This window comes from Chinchilla lanigera, unplaced genomic scaffold, assembly GCF_000276665.1.
Source record: "Chinchilla lanigera isolate Chin_1 unplaced genomic scaffold, ChiLan1.0 scaffold00030, whole genome shotgun sequence".
Classification (NCBI taxonomy): domain Eukaryota; kingdom Metazoa; phylum Chordata; class Mammalia; order Rodentia; family Chinchillidae; genus Chinchilla; species Chinchilla lanigera.
In genome coordinates, this window is record NW_004955431.1 from 14,653,116 (window position 1) to 14,659,631 (window position 6,516).

General features: G+C 41.9%; 1 pseudogene; it reads left to right on the top strand.

Annotated features, from left to right (window-relative positions):
* Positions 1–5,938, top strand: part of LOC102017043 — a 21,308-nt pseudogene extending 15,370 nt beyond the window's left edge.
* The last annotated feature ends 578 nt before the right edge of the window (positions 5,939–6,516 follow it).

Consider the following 6,516-nt stretch of genomic DNA (forward strand, 5'->3'; position numbering starts at 1 on the left):
TATTGTTGGATCTTACTTCTTGATCCATTCTGCCAGTCTTTGTCTTTGATTAGCAAATTGAGACCATTAACATTGATCATTATAACTGATATGTATTGAGTTATCCCTGTTATGCCCCTCTTTTTTTCTTCCCTCCCTTTGTTTGCTTTGCCTAGTATATTCCTTCTGTTGGGGTTCATGGAGTTGTAGTCCTTGACATCTCTTTGCAAAATGTCCTTTGAAACATTTTGGAGTGCCAGATTGGTGGTCATGAATATCCCCAGATGTTTTTTGTCATGGAAATATCTTATTTCTCCATCAGTTTTGAAGGACAGTTGCAGGGTACATCAATCTAGATTGAACATTGTTTTCCTGTAAAACTTGAAATACTGCACTCCAAGCTCTCCTTGACTTGAGAGTTTGCACTGAGAAATCAGCTGTGATTTTGATGGTCTTTCCTTTATAGGTGATTTGTTTCTTTTACCTAACTACTTTTAATATTCTATTCTTGTGATGAATTTGTAGAATCTTTACTATGATATACCTGGCTGTAGATTTTTTTGATTTTGGTTAATTGGAGTTCTAGGTGCCTCGCTTATCTCTATGTCAAATCCTTTTTGTCTGTCAGGAAAGTTTTCTGCCATGGTGTCTGTGAACAATATTTTTATATCATTTGTGCTATCTCTTGCTTTTTCATTGTTTCCAGTGAATCTTAAGTTATTCTTCTTTGTGTCATCTAGTAGCTGCTGTATTGATTTCTCATGGACCCTTTCTATTTTTAAGATCTCTTTATTTTCATGATCATTAACTGCAAGCCTGTCTTCTATATCTGAGATTCTGTCCTCATTTAGCTTAATCTGCTATAAATACTTTCAGTAGAATTTTTTTTCTCCTGGGTATCTGCTTGAATCTGCCTTATGGATTCCATTCCTTTCCTATGCTGAGCATTCATGGTTTCCATCATTTTCTTACACTGCTCTAGAGTCGCTAAGCATAGTTTCATTGTGGACACCATCTCTGCAGTTATCTGAAAAATTATCTCTGATTTGATTTTTTTCTGGAGCCTCCTTCAATTACTTTATTGTTACCACTTCAGAGAGGCCATGTGGGTGGCTTTCAGATTGTACCACCTCATTACCCCCTTCGTTTGCTTTTGGTGAACTAGATGTCTGGAGTTGTATCTTGTTTAAGTGTCTTTTTCTTTTCTTTTTTTTTTTTTATTAGTTTAATTCCTGGGGTGATGCTTGTAAATTGCATATGGTAGGTTGCTTTATTGCTAGTATTTAGAACCCATAGGAAATGACTACTTCTCTGAGATATCTTCCAGATATAGCTGGTTTTTGGATTTTTAATCTGTTGCAAAATCCTACCTCTTCACTGTGTTGAGGATGAGAAGTTGCTGCCTGTTTGCCCCAGCCCCTTGTTCTTTAGCACTGTGCCACAGTATTTTGTGTGACCCTTAGTTAATCTCAGTATTGGAGTACTAGAAAGAACAGCTGTTTAGAAAAATTATGTCACTTTTCACAATAGTGGTATCATGAGCAATGACAATAGAATCAAATAGCTTTGAAAATGACAAACTGAGCTAACCATTAATTTGTTACCTTTAACTGTATGAACTAGATTTGTGGTTATATAACAAAATCTAAAACAAACCTGAAAATTATATGCAGTATACAAGTCCTTAATATGTCACTTTTGCCCTCAGCGCTTAAAATTTAGAATAGATTAGGGAACAAATAGAAGACTGGAAGAAGAGAAAGAGAGTAGAAGTAAGGCTGGAGGACAAAAAGGGATCACACTAACTTTGGGAAACTGGTGCAGAAGACTGGAGGGAAAGAGAGAAGGAAGAGATAAAAAGAACAGAATAGAACAACAACCACAAAGAGGCTAGAAACCATGTTCACACTCATGTAAAAACGTGATCAAACAATGGAGAAAAAAACAAAAACAAATCTACGGCAACAACAAAACCAAATAAACAAGGGAGAGAGAGAGAGAGAGAGAGAGAGAGAGAGAGAGAGAGACAGAGAGAGAGAGAGAGAGAGAAGAAAGAAAGAAAGAAAGAAAGAAAGAAAGAAAGAAAGAAAGAAAAGAAGGAAGAAAGAAAGAAAAAAAAAGGTCCACTTCCAGGTATGTCTCTGCTGTCACTGGTAGACAACATGTGGAAACAGTGTCCCATTCCATGCTGATCTATCCCAGCAATCCACAGTAGCTTTTTAGTTGGTTAGTGGATAATATCAGCAAGCCTGCACCTTCTGGTCAAGACCAGACTCATTCAGCCTGCACTGCACACTCTATGGTCCTGGGCCCAGCTGGGAGCCACTAGAGAGAACCTGAAGCTGCTCTAAGTTCTGAGCTCAGTTGGCCCCTCTCCAAGATGGCTCCCAGCCAATTCCTCTGTAGTGTGGGATGACTGAGCCCTCAGCACTTACAGCCAGCTAGTGCAGTCCTTCATGTCTGCTGCTCCCCTGCACCACTGTGTCTCTCTATTGAGGTCTCTGGGGTCATCAGCAGTCACTGTAGGTCCACAGGTTTGAACTGCTCCTCTCACACAGTGAATCCTATCTCAGAGAGAAGGCTCCGCCAGCTACCTCCTTCCTCTTTGTTCAAGTTTCTCCCTTCACTCTCTCTGTGTGCTTCATTTCACAGCTCAGATCCTTCCTAGATCCAGGGGACCCACTTCCCTCCTTCTTGTCTTCCTCATGCTGCTAAATTGCAGTGTCTAGGTGGTGATTCTCAGAGAGGTTCTTTCTTTCCTGCTTACCACTCCACCATCTTGGTGCTCAACATTGACGTCATTTATTTTAATTGGAAAAGTGAGAGCCAAAACATGCTTTATGTCTTCTTCCCCTAAAAATGTATTTTCCTCATAATTTCTGAACTTCAATAACAATAAAATAGTTGTTGCATAATAGTCTTACACAAAGGAAAATATAATTTTCAGAAATAACATTTTATTAACATTAAGTCTAGCAAGTGTTGGAGTATCTTATTTAAACTGATGATTTTTGGCTCTCAACGATAGACAATTCCTGTTTTGTATTTCCCTGCTTTGACATGTTTCTGGAGGGGTGGTAAGAAAGAAGGAACCTCCAAATCTTGAGATGCAAGTTATGTGTCTTTCAGGGAAGCTGCCTTGATTTAGTGAAGGATCTGGGGACCAGTAGCGTAGAAAAGTGGTAACAGAATAGAAGGGATTACAAGGAGAGACACTGCAAATGTAGCATTAAAAGGACTTTCAAATGATTGGAATCAACATATTCGTTCAACTCTCCCCACAGAATAACAACCCTTTGTTTAAATGTCTTAAGTAAACCTGAGATCAGTAATAGTGTACCTATGGCATGTATGCTGCATTAGCTGTTTGTTATCACTTAAAGCTCTAAAAGGTTTGCCAGAACTGCCTTAGACTGTGTAATGGTAGAACAAGTAAGAAAATTGAGGCAAGACTGTTGAGGCCTCGAGTTACAGGCTTATAAAGTTTACTTTCTCATATAGTGCTGTGGCTTAGATCTAGAATATACCCCAAAACCTGTATGTTAAAAGCTTGGTCCACCAACAATGGTTCTATTGAAATGTAGTGGAACCCTTAAGAGGTTGGCCCTAGTAGGATGTCTTTAGATCATTGGGGGTGTTAACAAATTGATCATGACTGGAAGCTCCAAAACTGAGTCAAAATAAACCTTTTTTCTAAGGTAGTTATCCCAGATCTTTGTTATAGTAATGGAAAGCCAACTACTGTGTGTGGTTAGTAGAGAACCATTGGTTGTTGAGAGACTGACACTGATCTACACAACCTATTAAGAAGACTCTAAGGCAGAACCCAGAGTACACCAGGGGAAGTCTAAATGGAATAGTTTGAAAATATTGCAGTGGTCCAGGCATAAGTCAATAAGGAGCTGAAATGGAGTAGTGGCTATGGCATTAGAAACAAAGGTAGATACAAAACCAAAAAGATACAAGATTAACCAGAAGGAATTACAAATGATTCTAAAGATTGAAGTCTGAGTGGGTAGGCATTATGGTTAGAGAAGTGAGGAAACGCACTAATTTAAAACAAGAAATCACTAATCTAAAAGATTCTGGTTTACTGTGTTAGATGAGGGTGGGTTGTCTGAGTAGAAATTTTCAGTATGCACATGGACAGAAGGACAAGCTCTGTCTTTGCCTACCCTGTGACTAGGGGAGAATATGTGTTGACTCTGTCCTGTACTCTACAGCTTTATTGCCCAGATCTTGCCAATAAATCCCTAAAACATAACCTTATTAATTTGGAAAAAAAAAAAACAAAATAATTTGAACTAATCTATTCAAGGTCTTGACTGAGCACTTAACTCCTTATGCTATTCTTTGTTTGCTTCTCTCTAGAGACAGCATTAAGGTTGCAGAGCCTCCACCTTAGTGCCTGCTGCACCGAAGCCCAGCTGCTGTCCCCCATCCTTTGCTCTGCTGGGTGTCACAGGCCAACATGGACCAGGAGGAGGAGCTGTTGACCATCACAAAAAAGCTGGAGAAAATGGTGGCCAAGAGAAACATGGGAGGGGCCCTGGACCTCCTGAAGAAGCTGGACAGCTATCAGATGTCCATCCAGCTGCTACAGACAACCAGGATTGGGGTTGCTGTGAATGGGATTCGCAAGCACTGCTCAGACAAGGAGGTGGTGGCCTTGGCCAAGGTCCTCATCAAAAACTGGAAGCGACTGCTGGACTCCCCGGGGTCTCCTAAAGAAAAAAAAAGAGAAGGAAGAAAAAAAGCAAAGAAGAAGGCAAAAGTGCTTGATTGCTCAGATTGGAAGCCAGAAGCAGCCCTTTCTCCACCCAGGAAGAAAGGAAGGGGAGAACCCAAGAACAGGAGAGACTCCGGAGACTCCCAGTCTTCTGCCACCTCCTCTCTGAAAGGGCCATCGATGAGAAGATCACACAGCAGCAAATCAAAAGTGAAGACCCCCAGAACACCCAGCAGGCCCTCAACATTTGCACCCTCCATCTGCCTGCTGTCTCCCTGCTATCTCACAGGGGACTCTGTCCGGGACAAGTGTGTGGAGATGCTGTCGGTAGCCCTGAAGGCAGAAGATGATTACAAGGACTACGGAGTCAACTGTGACAAGATGGCATCAGAAATTGAAGCTCATATCTACCAGGAGCTCAAAAGCACAGGCATGAAGTACCGGAACCGGGTGCGCAGCCGCATCAGCAACCTCAAGGATCCCAAGAACCCGGGCCTCAGGCGGAACGTCCTCAGTGGGGCCATTTCCACTGGCCTCATCGCCAAGATGATGGCAGAAGAAATGGCCAGTGACGAACTGAGGGAGTTGAGGAATGCCATGACCCAGGAGGCCATCCGCGAGCACCAAATGGCCAAGACTAGCGGCACCAACACTGACCTCCTCCAGTGCAGCAAGTGCAAGAAGAAGAACTGTACCTACAACCAGGTGCAGACACTCAGTGCTGATGAGCCCATGACTACCTTTGTCCTATGCAATGAATGTGGGCATCGCTGGAAATTCTACTGAAGGCAGCACCTACCAAGAAACAGTGAAGGAGGTGAGGAAGAGCAAGGAGGAAACATGAAACCATCTGAACTGGAGGGAAAAAAATTAAAATGAAGAAAACTACTGGTGTCTGAGTAAAGCAATAGGGATCAGAGGGGGAATTCTTTTGCCAATGAATAATCAGTCATTCATAATGATTGGCTACTAGGAGAGCATAACTGGAGTGCCAGGCGGAGAATCTATATTGACAGGTTTCTTGTAGAAAGTCAGAGCATCATTGCTGAGGAGTCACGTCGTTGACTGAGCTGCCTGACCTTTGCTTTGGGGCCCTTCCCTCTCATCCAAATCTCTCAGCCTTTCCTGAATTGAAAAATACTAGAGAGCTAAGGGTTTAATACAGGAGTAGAATGCTTGCCTAGCATGTGGGAAGCCCCAGGCTCAATTCTCAGCACTGCAAGAAAGAAAGAAAAGAAAGAAAGAAAGGAAGAAAGAAAGAAAGAAAGAAAGAAAGAAAGAAAGAAAGAAAGAAAGAAAGAAAAAGAAAACAAGAAAGAAGATCAGAATTGGGGTATAGCTCAGTAGTAGAGTACATGCTCAGCATGCTTGAGGCCCTAGTTCAATTCCTCCCGCCAAAGAAAGAAAACAAAAGTACCACTGGGCATGGTGGTGTGTGCTTGTAATCCCAGCACTCTGGGAGGCTGAAGCAAGACAATTGCAAGTTCAAAGGGACAATTTAGTGACTTAATGAGGCCCTTTCTCAAAATAAAAAATAAAAAAGGGATGGGAATGTAGTGTGATGTAAAGACCCTGGATTCAATCCACAATAGCGCTAAGAAAAAAAACAAAAAAGAAAAGAAAAGGCCACGCAGGTGCCGTGGACACATCTGAATATGATCCCAGCAACTTGTGGACTTGTGAGGCTGAAGCAGGAATGAGGCAGAGATTTGGGCATGGCGGAGTGATTGGGAAATTGGGTGTGACCTGTCAATCATAGAGACCTGTCAATCATGGCTAGACACATATGCAGAGCAGCTTCGGAGCCC